This window comes from Ambystoma mexicanum, chromosome 7q (genome assembly GCF_040938575.1).
Source record: "Ambystoma mexicanum isolate Mex_15411 chromosome 7q, UKY_AmexF1_1, whole genome shotgun sequence".
Taxonomy (NCBI): Eukaryota; Metazoa; Chordata; class Amphibia; order Caudata; family Ambystomatidae; genus Ambystoma; species Ambystoma mexicanum.
The window spans coordinates 640,154,081-640,171,485 of record NC_090941.1 but is presented as its reverse complement, the minus strand read 5'-3'; the positions used below and the strand labels follow the sequence as shown (position 1 = coordinate 640,171,485).

At 47.9% G+C, this 17,405-nt stretch overlaps 1 protein-coding gene across 1 annotated transcript in view; it reads left to right on the top strand.

The window, feature by feature from the left end:
• The window catches only part of B3GLCT (beta 3-glucosyltransferase), a 1,424,518-nt gene that overhangs the window by 1,405,403 nt on the left and 1,710 nt on the right, over positions 1-17,405 (top strand). The gene's annotated exons all lie outside the window — the stretch shown is intronic.

The window sequence follows — 17,405 nt, the reverse complement described above, 5'->3', positions numbered from 1 at the left end:
GCGCTGCGCGTGAAGGTTGCCGTGCTAACCTGTTGTTTCTTGTCTTTGCAGGTGCTACTGAAGGCTGGATACAGGAATGGTAAGCGTTTGTTCTTGCAGTTTCAGGATCGGAAAGAAGAAAACTGGAACAGACACTGTGAGCATTCTGCTGCAGATGCAGAATAACGCAAAGCACGTTTCATCAATCGGGTGTGGTTTAAATAGCCTTGGGGTGATGAGGCATCTTCCTTCACGGCCTCGCCTAGGTAAGAAAAGAGTTCCTGTTCCAGTGTTGTATCCAGGGAGTGGAGCTTGCCCCACCCAGGTAAGAAAGTAGTCCCGGCTCACAGAGGATTCCTATGTGGCTGGTAAGTAAGCAGCATGGTCTGCTGCAGGTAAGTCCACCCAAGCATCTTCATACAAATTATGAGCCCGGCGCTTCCAGTGCCGGGACCAGTGACTTTGATGAGCCTGGTGCCACCGGCGCCAGGACAAGGTCCAAAAGGTCCCAGTGGGGACCGGCTGGTGCCTAGGATGAAGGTTAGGGGCCTGCTTCCAAGGACGTTGGGCTGGTCCTAGCTCCTTGGAAGCAGTGATCATGACAGTTCCTTTCGTTATTACTCATCCTTTGGTAAAGCGAGAGGAGCTGCCAGTCAAAGGGGCCACCGTAGGAGTGCCAGAGGTGGAAAGCAAGGTACTCGAGGTGCCAAGGCCGCTCGGGCTGTTGCCTCTTTGCCCTCGGGCAACGCCGCTTCAGCGCAGTCATGAGGCCATGTCCCATGGTTCGCCGGTTAGGGGAAGGCTGGCACAGCATCTTGCAGAGTGGCGCACCATTACTTCAGATGTGTGGGTTCTGGAGATCATAACCCACGCCTACTGTCTTCCTTTCTGGCAGAGGCCTCAAGACAATCCACCGGGGAATCTCTCTTTGAAGAGTCCGGATCCGCTCCTTGCGCAGGAAATTCAATCCCTGCTGGAGAAAGGCGTCATAGAACTGGTGCCTGTAGCGGAGAGGAACAAGGGATGGTATTCCCCTTATTTTTTGATTTCCAAGAAAGACGGGGGATTGAGACCCATCATGGACTTGCGCTGTTTGAACAAACTCCTCAGGAAGGACAAGTTCAAGATGGTTACTCTTTCTCAAGTCCTCCAGGCCCTTCAACTTCAGGACTGGTTGGTGTCTCTCGACCTCAAGGACGCTTATTTTCATGTGCCGATCCATCCGAAGCACAAGAAGTACCTGAGGTTTGCAGTTGGCGACTCGCACTTTCAGTTTTGGGTCCTGCCGTTCGGATTGACCTCCGCCCCGAGGGTCTTCACCAAGATCATGGGAGTGGTGGCAGCGCACCTCAGGAAAGGGGGGATTCACGTCTACCCCTACCTGGACGATTGGTTGATCAGGGCGCGCTCTTCCGAGCAAGTCCTGGTGCAAGTCCTCTTCCGAGCAAGTCCTGGATCATCTGTCAGTCACCTGCCACTCCCTCCACAAGCTGGGCATCTCCCTCAAATTAAAGAAGTCCCATTTGACACCAACTCAGAGGCTCCAGTACATCGGTGCAGTGATAGACACGTCCCTGGGGCAGTGTTTTCCTCCGCAGGTGTGGGCTCATCACATTCAGCAGATGGTGCACAAGTTTCACCTTCCCCAGACTCTCCCAGCGTTCGAGTTCTTGAGACTGCTCGGCCTCATGGCATCCTGCATTCTTCTGGTGCCAGGTTGCCAGAGGCCAGGTTGCGGATGAGATCTTTGCAATGGGCACTCAAGCTCCAGTGGTCTCAGTTCTTCGGCAGGATGTCGGACCCTGTTCAGGTGCCGTCTTCGGTCGCCCAGGACCTTCTGTGGTGGGCCGACGAAGGCAATCTGATGAGGGGGGCTCCATTTTGACTGCCCTGGCCGGAAGTGACGATCGTGACGGACGCATCCCTCACGGAATGGGGAGCTCATGCCAACGAGTTGACAGTCAGCGGTCGTTGGTCTCCATCGGAGTCCAGACTCCATATCAATCTGTTGGAGCAGAGGGCTGTCAGGCTAGCCCTGAAGGCTTTTCTGCCGACTGTGCGAGGAAAGAATGTCCTGATCCTGATGGACAACACGGTGGCCATGCACTACCTCAACAAAAAGGGGGGGGGCAGGGTCACTTCCTCTGTGAGGGAGACGATGCAGCTCTGGTTCTGGGCAATCTAGCAGGAAGTTTCGATCTCGGCAGTTCATCTGGCAGGAGACGAAAACGAGACGGCGGACGCTCTGAGCAGGCACAGCGCGATCTCTCACGAGTGGGAGTTGGCTCAGGAGATTCTCCTGGAGATCTTCGCCCTTTGGGGGACCCCTCAAGTGGATCTCTTTGCCTCCAGTGTCAACCGGAAGTGCGAGAGGTTCTGCTGGCGGGAATTTCCTCCAAACAAAGCCTTAGGAGACCCGTTCGTGGTGGAGTGGTCATTCCCACTGCTGTACGCGTTTCCTCCAGTCCCCGTCATCCCATAAGTACTGCGGAGGTTACGGAGGTTCGGTTCCCGAATGATCCTCATTGCTCCGGCATGGGCCCGGAGGGCGTGGTACCCGGACCTTCTCGACTTGTCCATCTGCCCTCATGTCGTCTTCCCTACTGAGACGATCTGCTCTCACGGTAAGGGGGTCAGGTTCTCCATCCAGAGGTCAGGTCCCTCAACCTTCACGCTTGGTTTCTGAAAGGTTGAGGTATAAGGATTTGGGACCTCCCTGAAGACGTGATGGAGGTGTTGCTTTCGGCCAGAAGGCCCGCAACAAAGTCCCTGTACCGTTGCCGTTGGAGTAAGTTCTGCTACTGGTGCAGGGTTAAGAATGTGGATCCTTTTGCATGTGAAATTCCCATGGTTCTGTCTTTTTTGCTTTCTTTGGCCCACAGGGGCCTTCAAGTGGGTACCATTAAAGGTTACCTGGCGGTGCTGTCCATATTTAAGCGCTTGTCTGAAGAGTGTTCCTATTTTAAAATTCTTTTAATTTCTCAGTTTCTGAAAGGGCTCACTAATGTGTTCCCTCCGTCACCTTTCCAGGTGCCCGGTTGGGATTTGAACCTTGTTCTCAAGTTTCTGATGGGTGCTCCGTTTGAGCCTTTGCATTCATGCCCTTTGAGACTGTTAACTCTGAAAGCTGTATTTTTAGTTGTGGTCACTTCCGCTCGCAGAATGAGTGAGTTACAGGCACTTTCAGTCAAGCCACCCTTCACTGTGTTTTATAAGGACAAGGTTGTCCTTAGAGTTCGTCCTTCTTTTCATCCGAAGGTGGTGTCGGAATTTCATTTAGGCCAGAAGGTTGTTCTTCCGGCATTTTATCCTCCTCCACATCCTGGCTAGGAAGAGGAGAGGCTCCATAGGCTTGATCCTAGGAGAGCGTTAAGCTTTTATATTTCACGCATGTCCCGGGTCAGAGTGGATGGTCAGCTCTTTATTGGTTACGCTGCAAAGCATTTGGGCAGGCTGTGATGAAATAGACTTTGTCTCGCTGGATTATTTTGGCTATCTCTGAGTGTTACTGCTTGGCGGGTAAGGACCCACCGGTCGGCTTACGGGCCCATTCTAGCAGGGGTATGGCTGCCTCTACTGCCCTGCAGAGGGGTGTTCCTATTTGCAACATCTGTGATGCAGCCACCTGGGCTTCGGTACATACTTTTGTACGTCACTATTCCCTCGATTCCATCCGGGGGCAGGATCTGGCCTTTGGCAAGGCGGTCCTTTACTCCACAATTTGATTGGGCATGCAAAATTTCTGTTTTCTGAATTGTTTTCCCACCTCCTTGCATTGGTACTGCTTTGGGAGCCTGTCATAGATATGGAATACTTCGGAGGACCCAATCCCCTCGAAGAACAAGTTACTCTTTTACCTGGTAACGTTCTTTCGATGGGATGGTCCGACAACGTATTTCATATCGCCCCCTCCCTACCTTCCCCGCTACAGAATTTCTTATGCGATTACGTTTCCGCAAGGCTTTGTGTGTCAGACTGGCAGAAGACTGGTGGCACACGTTCTGGGAAAAAACTACAACTGAGGCTACGGGCGTTGTGCATCCTACTTATAACATCCAGTGACGTCGGCCGTCGGAGGAGGTCCTCGAGGGCGGTGTATCGACATCATCGACGCAGGACGCAGACGGCGAAGATTTTCCAAAGCAGCACAGCGGTGGTGATTACTGTCATAGATATGGATTACATCGTCGGACCATCCCATCGAAAGAACGTTACCAGGTAAGAGTAACTTGTTCTTTTCATACACACAATTATATAAGGCAAAACCAAATTTCAAATTTCTCTCTCCAATCTGGCTACAATATACATTGAATAACATTTTATTTCACCCCCTCACCACCACACAACCAAACAGCTCAACAGCCACTTGCAGGCCACATCCAGAAAGACCGACTTGTACATACGTACACAGAAGGAGATGCCCCAGACAGTACCCAAACCACACTGTGGAACCTCCCACCCGTCAAAGGCCACTTCAAATGCGGCAATTGTTCCGTCTGTAACCTCACGGCTAACCTCAAGACCATTGATCTGAAAGGAAAACAGTGGACCTTTAACTCATTTACCAACTGCAAAACCAAATGGTCCGTATATATCATCAAATGCCCCTGTGATCTTATTTACATAGGCAAATCCAAGAGAGAAATTCGACAACGGATCTGTGAACACCGCTCCAGCGTACGAAACCAAACAGAAGACAAACCACTAGTGGCACATTTCAAGATGATGAATCACACTCACAACGACATCTTCTGGGCAATATTGCAAACAGTAGGCAACCCCTTCCGCGGAGGCAACAGGGATCTTGCCCTTCGTAAACTCGAGCAAAAATGGATTTATCGTCTGGACTCTGTAAGACAGGGTCTTAACATCGCCATCGAATGGAACCTGTTCTTTAATAAGTAAAAGTGCGGTTCACCCCCCTGTGCTCTGACCCACTTAAATTCCCATGGGCTTTCTTCCACTACCAGAACAAGCTCCCTCCAACTGTCAGTCTCCCTGAGGTTTTTCAAATAGGTTTTTCTTTTGTATACATCCATGATGTTCTGGTCACACCTGTAACAATTTCCTATCTTTTTTCGTGATTCATCTTTTTCTGGCACTTGTCTGTGATTTACTGCAACCCATGACTCCTTTCATTACTGTTGTATAGTCATGTCCTTAATTTACCAGCACAGAAACGATACAGAAATTTTGAACTGTTTTTTCTGGTAACTATGTTATTGATGACTCACGTCGCTTTACTGCAACACATGTTTTGTAATTTTGCAGTGCCAGCATTGTATGTAACATGTACCTAGCGACTCGACAATATTCGCTCAATAGCCTTTAACTTGATTTCCTCATGGATATTTCATGGAATAATAATGCATGTTGCAAATGGTGCCAATATTAATTAATTTTTTCGCCCATGATCAATTCATGACTCTTTCAGTGCACGCACCAATATACACATGACCTAAATATACGTGCATACCGACGCATTCAGTGCGACTGCTCCCACCCCTTACACTATCCCCAGACGCATGCGCAGTCCCTGCAGGCACTACGGCCTCGTTTTAAACTCCTGACATGCGCAGTCAGTCCAGCGCAACCGACAGCAGTGACACAGCTCTTTTTCCTGTCTCACGTACAGGTAAGATCCGTAATTCCCCGCGCTGCTGGTACCACCTTCTCTGGTCACAACCATATCCCAACGTTTCACTCGTGGTTTTGTCCTCTGTACTTAGGCTAGGTACCTCTGTACACCACCTGCATATCCCAGCACCACGCAGTCACGGACTCCCCACTAATTATCAGTACTGCAACTCCCACTCACTTGTTGACTCGAGCACTCCTCATCTACAAACTCTGAGTCACGGCCGCTCACTGGACATAGCAGCACGAGTTAGTCCTTGTTGTAGCCACTGCCTTATGATTATTTCGTATCAATTTTTTGACCTTCTTTTACTTAGACTGGGGCCTCTGACATTTGCAGATCGTCCCCCCCCGGCCGCTAACTCCAGCAGCCGCTATTCACTCAAACAGCCATGGCGCCTATCAACGTCCACACGGTAGGTCCGTTTGCCTTGCCCTTCTCACCATTAGTGGATACTCTATTCTCACCGTTTTTAACACAGCCTCTTTTACCATAGGACGACATCTCACTCATTCATCCGGTCTGAACTCGACCTCCAAGTCCTGAAGACAGTTCGGTATTTTCAGTGCAGCGCTTTTCCATCTCTATCAGCTTCTGCCCTTGTCAGCTATCAACCGAACCAGAAACACAAACTTAAGTGTCGACAACGTCAATGTGTTGTGATATAAAACAACACATAAAATAGACTGTCACCACTGTATACTAATCCTTCACAATGCAGATTTAATGTATGCATATATGCCAGATTATGGCACAAAAATGTCTTCCTGTTTAATAAATTTATAATGTTTTATTCATCCACGGTGATTCTTTGTTCTGAGTTAGCAGTTATCTAGCTCCTTTTGCAAGGCTATAGCGACCTCCTGTCACGCTATTGGCTTGGGAAGCCTTTGACTCTACCCCCACGTATCTGTATACTTCTCAACCCTCTCGAGTCAGGCCCCCTAAAAAAGAGGGTTCGCCCATTTTCTTTTCTCTTCCCTTTGGACAACCCTTGGTTGTTGGGCAACATTTATTTGACAGACATTAAATGGAGAAAGTAAATATTGTCAGCTTCTCCGATGATCTGTATAAAAAACTTTTAGACACCCCTTCGCTACTCGGTGTAACTACCACACCAGCGGCACCGGTGAAAGATCCGGCACTAAATGACTTGGACATCCTATTACAAAAAAAGAAGAAACTTACACGCACGGAATCACATGGCCAACTCATGCTAGAGTACCTGAAAGCTGGCGTTATTCCCGAAGGTCTACAAGTGAAGAATATACCTCGGGTTTTTTTAGACAACCCCAGATTTATGACTAAGTTTAGCGGTGTTGGCAACAAATGCTCCCGAGACTGGGTCATCCTAGTAATTGAAACAGCCGACGAGGAAACCAAGAAACAAAACGAAGAACTCAAAATCCTCGAGGACAAAATCAAAAACGAATCTGTAATACCAGAGATAAAGACACACCTGGACAAGATAGAAGAGGAAATAAAGAAATTTCAAAAGTTCACAATCGACAAAAAATTGTGGAAACTACAAAATGATATAAAAAACTATAAAGAGGAAAAAACTTATCCTTATTTAGTCCCAGGCTTTTACAATCAACAGAACTCACAGGCATCAAACAATAGACAAAACCCACGGAGACAACAAAGGAACAAATTTGTCACTTTCTCCAACAGCTCCAATAGCAGCGATTCAGACTCAAGTACAACAGGGCCTGCAAATCCCCAACAATCCTCAAGTTTTCAGGGGAGAGGACAACGGGGCAGACCCCGATACCAAGGCCAGCATCCCATGCGCACACGGAATTGGACCCCACGCGCACAACAAACATGGTGATCCCAATTTTCAATCTCAGCGACCACATCCTGTCCTCCCACGAAATCAATGTTCTCAGTAAAGGCCTAACATTCATTCCGAGTTCTCGCGCTGACATGTTCACCACTGAGGTTGAATTACGCAAATTCTTTCGAACCATCCGACTACGCTATTTTTTCAGAGATAGCCCTGAAAAAGAACTGCCAAAATCAACAGGCCTTAAACCACCATCCACTTTCACCCCCCTCTCTTCCATGGTTTGTCCAGAGATCCTATCGTTTGAGAATCGCATCCTCTTAGAAATGCGAAACATTTTCAACAAACAAACCCACTTTAGGAATAACCTCTCGACCCAACAGAGGTTGGCCCTCAAATCATTAGAAAGTAACAAACAGTTTCTCATCAAACCGGCAGACAAGGGCGGCGGTATCGTCCTCTGGAGCAACACCCTATACGACACGGAAGTAACAAGGCAACTTTCGAACACTAAGTTCTACAGACAGATACCGGTCAACCCTACGTCAAGGATCCTGTCGGAAGTCATCAGTCTGATGCGTTACGCACACGACGAAGGTTGGATCGACGAGGATGAAAAAGCTTTCCTAGTCAACAACCATCCCATTATTCCAGCATTTTATCTGCTCCCTAAAATCCACAAAAACATAACCAACCCTCCAGGGAGACCTATCGTGGCCGGTATCGGATCAGTCCTGGAGCCTTTATCTATCTATGTGGATCACTTCCTACGGCCCTTTATCAGCAAGATGCCCTCCTACATCCAAGACACCACGGCTATGATAAAGAAACTGGATACAACGAAAGTCGAACAAAATGACTTTCTAGTAACCCTAGACGTTGAGTCCCTCTACACGAGCATCCCGCAAATGGAATGTCTAAAAGTCCTCCAAACTTACCTAGACGACAGGATAACAAGAGATCCACCCACCGCCTTTCTCCTTGAGTGCACCCGCCTAGCTCTCACAGAAAACTACTTCATTTTCAAACACTCTTTTTACCAACAATGCCACGGGACTAGCATGGGGGCTACTTTCGCCCCGGACGTGGCCAACTTGTTCATGGACACTTTTGAGAAGAACTCCATCTACAACATACACAATACCTTCAAAGACTCGATCGGATGTTGGCTAAGATATATTGATGACGTGTTCATGATTTGGAAAGGGACCGAAGACAATCTTCATGTGTTCTTGTTGTGGTTAAACTCACAAAACAAGTGCATTAAATTTACCATGGATTATAGTCAGCATCAGATTCCTTTTCTGGATCTAACAATATCCAAGAATCCAAACCATTCACTCAGCACCACTTTATATCGTAAACCCACATCCAAAAACACTCTACTAGAGTACTCCAGCTTCCACCCTCTAGGGTTGAAAACCAACTTACCCTATGGCCAATTCTTACGCATCAGACGTAATTGCTCTACATTAACTGAATACGAATCTAAGAGTAAAGAACTCGCTACCCGTCTAAAAGAACGGGGATACCCCAGCCACATCATTCGTCAAGCTAGAAAAAGAGTCAAACATACTACTCGCAAGGCCTGCCTCACTCCCACCGTCAGAGATCAATCCAACTCTAAAATGACTTGCGTCACCACTTTCACCCCCTTGAGTAACTCAATTAAAAAGGCAGTTCTAAAACACTGGGACAAGCTACAAACAGAATCTTTTAAACCGGAAAAACCAAGATTTGCCTTCAAACGAAGTCGCAACCTGAAAGACCGACTTGTACATACGTACACAGAAGGAGATGCCCCAGACAGTACCCAAACCACACTGTGGAACCTCCCACCCGTCAAAGGCCACTTCAAATGCGGCAATTGTTCCGTCTGTAACCTCACGGCTAACCTCAAGACCATTGATCTGAAAGGAAAACAGTGGACCTTTAACTCATTTACCAACTGCAAAACCAAATGGTCCGTATATATCATCAAATGCCCCTGTGATCTTATTTACATAGGCAAATCCAAGAGAGAAATTCGACAACGGATCTGTGAACACCGCTCCAGCGTACGAAACCAAACAGAAGACAAACCACTAGTGGCACATTTCAAGATGATGAATCACACTCACAACGACATCTTCTGGGCAATATTGCAAACAGTAGGCAACCCCTTCCGCGGAGGCAACAGGGATCTTGCCCTTCGTAAACTCGAGCAAAAATGGATTTATCGTCTGGACTCTGTAAGACAGGGTCTTAACATCGCCATCGAATGGAACCTGTTCTTTAATAAGTAAAAGTGCGGTTCACCCCCCTGTGCTCTGACCCACTTAAATTCCCATGGGCTTTCTTCCACTACCAGAACAAGCTCCCTCCAACTGTCAGTCTCCCTGAGGTTTTTCAAATAGGTTTTTCTTTTGTATACATCCATGATGTTCTGGTCACACCTGTAACAATTTCCTATCTTTTTTCGTGATTCATCTTTTTCTGGCACTTGTCTGTGATTTACTGCAACCCATGACTCCTTTCATTACTGTTGTATAGTCATGTCCTTAATTTACCAGCACAGAAACGATACAGAAATTTTGAACTGTTTTTTCTGGTAACTATGTTATTGATGACTCACGTCGCTTTACTGCAACACATGTTTTGTAATTTTGCAGTGCCAGCATTGTATGTAACATGTACCTAGCGACTCGACAATATTCGCTCAATAGCCTTTAACTTGATTTCCTCATGGATATTTCATGGAATAATAATGCATGTTGCAAATGGTGCCAATATTAATTAATTTTTTCGCCCATGATCAATTCATGACTCTTTCAGTGCACGCACCAATATACACATGACCTAAATATACGTGCATACCGACGCATTCAGTGCGACTGCTCCCACCCCTTACACTATCCCCAGACGCATGCGCAGTCCCTGCAGGCACTACGGCCTCGTTTTAAACTCCTGACATGCGCAGTCAGTCCAGCGCAACCGACAGCAGTGACACAGCTCTTTTTCCTGTCTCACGTACAGGTAAGATCCGTAATTCCCCGCGCTGCTGGTACCACCTTCTCTGGTCACAACCATATCCCAACGTTTCACTCGTGGTTTTGTCCTCTGTACTTAGGCTAGGTACCTCTGTACACCACCTGCATATCCCAGCACCACGCAGTCACGGACTCCCCACTAATTATCAGTACTGCAACTCCCACTCACTTGTTGACTCGAGCACTCCTCATCTACAAACTCTGAGTCACGGCCGCTCACTGGACATAGCAGCACGAGTTAGTCCTTGTTGTAGCCACTGCCTTATGATTATTTCGTATCAATTTTTTGACCTTCTTTTACTTAGACTGGGGCCTCTGACATTTGCAGATCGTCCCCCCCCGGCCGCTAACTCCAGCAGCCGCTATTCACTCAAACAGCCATGGCGCCTATCAACGTCCACACGGTAGGTCCGTTTGCCTTGCCCTTCTCACCATTAGTGGATACTCTATTCTCACCGTTTTTAACACAGCCTCTTTTACCATAGGACGACATCTCACTCATTCATCCGGTCTGAACTCGACCTCCAAGTCCTGAAGACAGTTCGGTATTTTCAGTGCAGCGCTTTTCCATCTCTATCAGCTTCTGCCCTTGTCAGCTATCAACCGAACCAGAAACACAAACTTAAGTGTCGACAACGTCAATGTGTTGTGATATAAAACAACACATAAAATAGACTGTCACCACTGTATACTAATCCTTCACAATGCAGATTTAATGTATGCATATATGCCAGATTATGGCACAAAAATGTCTTCCTGTTTAATAAATTTATAATGTTTTATTCATCCACGGTGATTCTTTGTTCTGAGTTAGCAGTTATCTAGCTCCTTTTGCAAGGCTATAGCGACCTCCTGTCACGCTATTGGCTTGGGAAGCCTTTGACTCTACCCCCACGTATCTGCACATCCAGGTGCGCGCACATATGCGCGTACCCGTGCTGTTTAATAGGCTGACTGGGCGTGTGGTGGAGCGGAGTAACAGCATCACTAGAGCGCTAAAAAGAAAGAAGTGGAAAGCTGTTAATATTGTAACAAGAAAGTCCCAGCACAAGTCCCAGTGCGAGAATATTTAGCGCGAGTCCCTAGTAATAATTACTTGAGGTGGGATTGCAGTAAGTTCCTGCATGTTATAATACGGCAATATGTAATTGCTTCCTCTTGCAGTCGCAGATCTATGGTCCCACAAGGAGCAGGCAAAAAAGTATCAGAGCTGGCAGCAAGGGTCCCGAACAGCTCAACAGCCACTTTCAGGCCACTTCCAGGTGCAAGGAGGATGACATTCAAGAGGAGACAAGGAGGCTGCCCTGACAAATTTCTATTTTCACCTTCTTGATGCCAATGGTCTGGACACCAGCCTGAATGTTTTCTGAACTGGGTTTCATGCAGGCCCCAGCATTGGTAAACCTCACTAACTTCCTATGGACCATTGGTAGGGTCTTCGATACAATGTCAGATCCATTGAAGCTAGTGGTACAGGTGGACCTCCCGGACGTTCTGTACCAGGGTCCCTTGAAGAGACACTTCTGCCTTGTATGCCTTGTAACCCAGCAGTAGCTGCCCTGGTGTTGACACATGGCTTAAACCAGCCTCCTCACTGGCTACAGACTGTGACCTTTCCAAAAGGCTTTGTCCAGCTGCCACAAATCGAGTCGTTATTTCCACACACTCCAATCCTGAGATCCTGGTGGTTCAGGCCTTTACAGTGGGATCAAAATCCGCCATGATTGCCATCTCTGTCTCCAGCTAAGGAAAGCAAGGAGTTGGATGCCTTTTTTCCGACAAGTGTTTGCTTCTGGCAATCTGGTCTCTGAGGCTGCAGAGTGTCGCCCCATGCCTGAGAAAGAAGGTTTTGAATTCCCTTATTAATGATGGGAAGGAGGTGGCTCATCAGATGCTCCAGCCTGGCCATGGACATGGCGGAGTGTGTGGCTAAAGACATGGGTCTGGGCTCTGTCATCTGCAGATATTCATAGATGCAACCATATGGTTTGCCTTCAACATCCAGGCTAAACTCTTGGATTGTTCTCTCAGTGGTGACAACCTCTTTGGTCAAAAAATGAGCCTCTGGAGAAATGCAAGTCCTACAAAGCCACAGCAGAATCCCTTGAATTGGCTCTCCAACAATAGCCTGCCTCCTCTCACTCTAGGAGCTGTCATTCCTTTCAAGGCTTTCCCTCCTTCGCCCACCATGGCAGTGGTCTGGAGCTTTCTGGCAATGTCAGCAGTGTTTTCCCCAACATGGTAGAGGAGCTCCGAGAGGTGGTGTTGCCTCGGCTATTGTGTGCCTCGACCCCGGAACACCAGATACAAACCTCCTCTGAATCTGACATCTTCCATCTGTCTCCAGTGATGGAGGTAGGCTGTCCCTGCATGTTGTAGTAGCAATGCACCACTTATGACACACGTGCTTTACATGGCGTCCTGAACGGATAATGCATCATTTTCATTCAATGCTTTCCAGACTGGTTTCCATCACGATTTTCCCTCATCACTCCCCCCCTGTATCCCCCAATCTCCAGACACCTTCCTACTAGTGGAAGTTTTCAAGATGCTGGTACTCTCTGTTTTCTGTTACTGGAGGAGGTGAGGGGACTCAGATCCCCATTTTCTATCTAAGGCTTTTGTACTTGTATCTGCACATGGTCAGGTTCAAGATGGTCACCTAGGGCCAGAACCTCCAGGCTCTTGATTTGCACAACGGCTCTTGAGTTGCTGGACGGACCTTCAGTATGCCTACTGCAATGCTCCGATCAATTCCAAGCATGTGTAACTTAGGTTCGTGGTTGTGGAAACCAATTTCCAGTTATAGATCTTTCCCATTCGACTGCCCTGTGCTCCGAAGGTCTTTGCCAAGCTGTTATCTGTGGTGGCTGCATCTCTCAGGGGGCACAAGGTTCATGTCTTTCCCTCCCTGTCGATTGGCTGGGTTGCGTTCCCGCCCCAGATCTGGTGTCGGCCCACCTGCACCACACCTTCCGTCTGCTACAAAATGGGACCTTCTCCATGAACTGCAAGAAGTTTCAGATGATCTCATCATCCCATCTAGTTGCTCTGTTTTATCAGGACGGTTCCACATGCTTGCTTGGGCGTGCTGCTCCCCACCTCAAGACAGGGTATTGACTCTTCCAGTCTCATTTTGGTCCCGGGATTGACCTTTCTGCATCTACTTTTCCTCATGGGATCCTACATCTTTGTGGTGCCCCAGGCTTGGTTGCACATAAGGTCTTGCTAGTGGCTGCTTTATTTCCAGTGGTCTGAGTATCAGGGCACTATGTCAGTCTTACTGCAGGTGCCAGACTATGCTATAGTGGTCATGGACGTCCCACTGAAAGACTGTAATAACTCACTTTGATGATCTGAGGGTTGAGTGGACTGTGATCCCATGCCAAGGCATGAGGCAACTTCCATCTACTGGAACTGCGGACTGTTAGGCTGACTCTTAGTGCATTCCGGTTCTATGAATGATTGCCTACTATTTTTTGCGACCTACACTTTTGCCAAATTTTTATTAACCAAGGTTTACACTTTTATTTACCGCAAAATGAGGGTCGAGGCCCCCTGCATATCCCCCCCTAAAATCCCAAACCCATCCCCATATTTACTGTAAGGGTGAGACGGACCAAGAGGTGGCATGGTTTTGGTTATTAATGTTTATTGAGCTTTCCAAAAACCTATCTATCCCAAACTGTATGAGGAGTTTCTCTGTCTCAACCTAAAACTAAGGAAGTGTCAGTGTCCATCAAATATTAACTATCCTTGTCCAAGACCCTATTTCTATCCGTTACATTTAAACCTAAGAATTACCCCCATCTCCTGGTCTTTGGCGTGGTTACAAGTCCAAGAGAATGTCTCCCTTCTCCTGGCACAGTTCAACCACAAAAGATCTTCAACCAGGAGAATGCCTCCCTTCTCCTGGTACACTCTGAAAAGTGTTCTTTACAAACAGGCACAAGCCAGGGGAATGACTCCCTTCCCCTGATGTTCTGTGGACTTCTATATTAGTTCAGCTTCCAGATTCTTTACCAGGAGAATGACTCCCCACCCCTGGTTCTTGACATAACTTGCAATGTTCTTAGCTTGGCAATTCCGTTGACCTCTGTTCCCAGGCTCCTACAGTGCCCCAACTCTATGTGTTTCAGTGACATGCCTCTGGTCACTGAATTGGAGAAAGTTTTCTTTATGCTGTATTGCACTTTACTTTGGGTTCCCAACCCTCATCCGGTATTCAATAGTCTTCCTGCGGCCAGCGAGTTGAGGACATTTTCCTTTGTTGCTTCTTTCAACAATTTTGGGGACCTTCTCCGGTAAGTGGTTTCCCTCTCTCTCTCCACTGAGAGAACAAACTACTCCTCATATGCAGTCTCTATTCCTTGTGAGGTCCCCAACCCTTCTCTGGTGGTCTGTGGTCTCTCTGTCTCCATTGAGAAGAGGAAGTACTCCTCAGATGCACTCTATTTGTTATAGGGTCCCCGTCCCTTCTCAAGTGGTCAGTGGTTTGGTTATCTCCACGGAGACAAGGAAGTACTCCTCGGAGGTAATCCCTTTTCGGCCCACTTTCATGCTCCACCACATTGATGGCTGGAAGCTGAGACCCTTCAACTCTTCCCTAGTACCCACCGGTCCACCTGTGCCTCCTGTTACCTGTTGGGAGCAGCTAGCCTGGCGCCGGTTCTTCCAGGGACCAGTGTCGATTTCTTCCTGGCTTTCTGTGGTCTTTGGTGACTTCGGGGGTTTCGCTGCATTTCCTCATCTGTCAACTCCCCGCAGTGTATGCGTTGCTGTGAGACCGCACGGTCCACCCCCTGTGGGAGGTCACGTCACTACCCCACCTTATTCCACTGGTCCTTGGATCTGCTGCCGTCAGACCCGCTGGAGACAAACTCTGCGTCCTGCTTGCATCCTCCACTCTCTGGTCTTCTGGACTCCTGAGTTTGGCCTGTTCTTCGCCTCTCGCTGCTCCGGGGCTGGCTTGCCCCAGCTGGGATTGACCGTTTTATTGGTGCTTTGTCTCTTCTTGTACTTTGTTGCCAGTTCCTCCCTGGCAGAAAAGTCCTTTGTTCCTTTTGCCATGTGCATCTGTATGCCTCCTAGGGCCACCTCGTACCAGTACTTGCATGACCAGTACTTTTCACATCTTCTGTGATCTTCCTCGTCCTAGTCCTTTCTACCTGTGCTCTACTGAAGGTATTACAATAATAATCTTGGTTGTGATCTATCATCTGTCACAAAGGCTGGTGCAAGATATAAGCAATTGAAGGACGACGGCAAGTTTGTTTTAATCTTTTATTGGAAAATAACGCAGCAACTTGGTTACTGTCCAGGTTTGGCCCTATTGTACAAACAAAAAAGTAAACCACAAACTCCTGAAGTTAAGCTAGGCCTCACAATCTGGCATAATCAAAAACAAAGTCCAGTCCTTCACACCTGGTCCCAGGGTGGTTCATCTATCTAGTTGTGGACTTCCTGGGTCCTGTACAAATGACTATCCAAATGTCATCAGGTGCAAGGCTGGTCGGCTTTAGGGTCCCTCTGGAAGGCCGCTCTGAGTAGACTTCACCAGGTGCTGATTGTATGGGTGCTTCTTGATGTAGGAGAGTTTGAACCAGGAGTAGTCCGACCCAACCCTAGATGCCTAGTTCCCCCTTCAACAGTTCTAGGTATGGTCAAGTTCCCTGGGCATCTAGAATCCTTGCTAGGCTGACCTTTGTGCCTGGATCGCAAGGCCCACCTCCTATGCTTTGGGCCTACCTGGTATCGTCATTCCTTCCTTCTCTTACTAGATATATCGCCCATGTGGATACTTCTGGCCACCTCCAATGCGCACTCTCCCTCTGCCACCCTTTCTTGCCCGTCCTCCCTTTCCTTTCCAGGTGCTTCCATCTTTATCCAACTTTTCCCAGCTGCCTTCTATTGCCACCCCTTCTAGTACTCTACTTCCTACTCCAGGTGTCGCCAAATTCTCGCCACCACCTACTCCTATCACCTCCTCCAGTTCTCCATGTTCTCCAAAAGATACCACCTCCTCAACCACTGCCAACTCTTTCACCTTTGTCCTCCTGCAACCTCCTTACCTCCACCTCCTTGCACCCACTTTGAAACTTCTCTCACTGCCAACCACAGCTTCTACCAACAACCCTAATCACTGATCTGGGCTGGCTAGCTTTTATAGCACAGGTGCCCTCTCACTAGTTGGAACTAAGATTGAGGATTTGCACCTGTGGAACTATGGCGGTTTGAGGCTGGGATTTTTTAGGTTGCTTCCCTCTTTGTATACAACAGTGAGGCTGAAGGGGCTGTCCCAAAGTTCTATATAAGCCAGTGGCCATTTTGGAGTTTCTCCATGTACTAGTGTGGGCCGGAAGAGAATGTGGACCATGCAAGGCTGCTGGTGATGTGCAGGGGGTGTAACTGTAGTAGTTCCTGAGGGGTTAATGTTCTTTCCTTGGGGGCAAGTGTGCTCTTTGTAGCCGTGCATTCAAGGTCTGACCTCGTCAACCCACAGACTTTGTGAGTGGATCCGTGGTAGTTGCAAGCAGGCTTTGAACCTGTTTTTGCTCTTTACAATTGTAGGCAATTCCACTTTTGCTGTGCTATTACGTCAGTTTATGAAGTTGGTAAATGGACTGCAGGGCTGGCTCAGCACAAATTTGAGATGCAGGATCAGAGAGCTCCATGGGATGTTCAGTGTAGATGTTTGTCGACAAGGATTCCGGTTGCTTTGGGGAACCTGGCATGTGCTATGAGAAGGGTATCTTCCATGGAATTCGTCTAGGGTATTGCCTTCTCAGCTCCTGACATCTCAAGTGAGGATGTAGATTGGCAATCATTTGAATGTTACTTGCCAAGTGACCGAGGCAGTAGAATAGTGCCCCGGGGGTCATCTCCATACAGTTGCTGTTTCCATCATCCACTAACTCGAGAAGATTTCTGGCCCCCACAGCGATTTCATCCACTTGACACATTCATATTT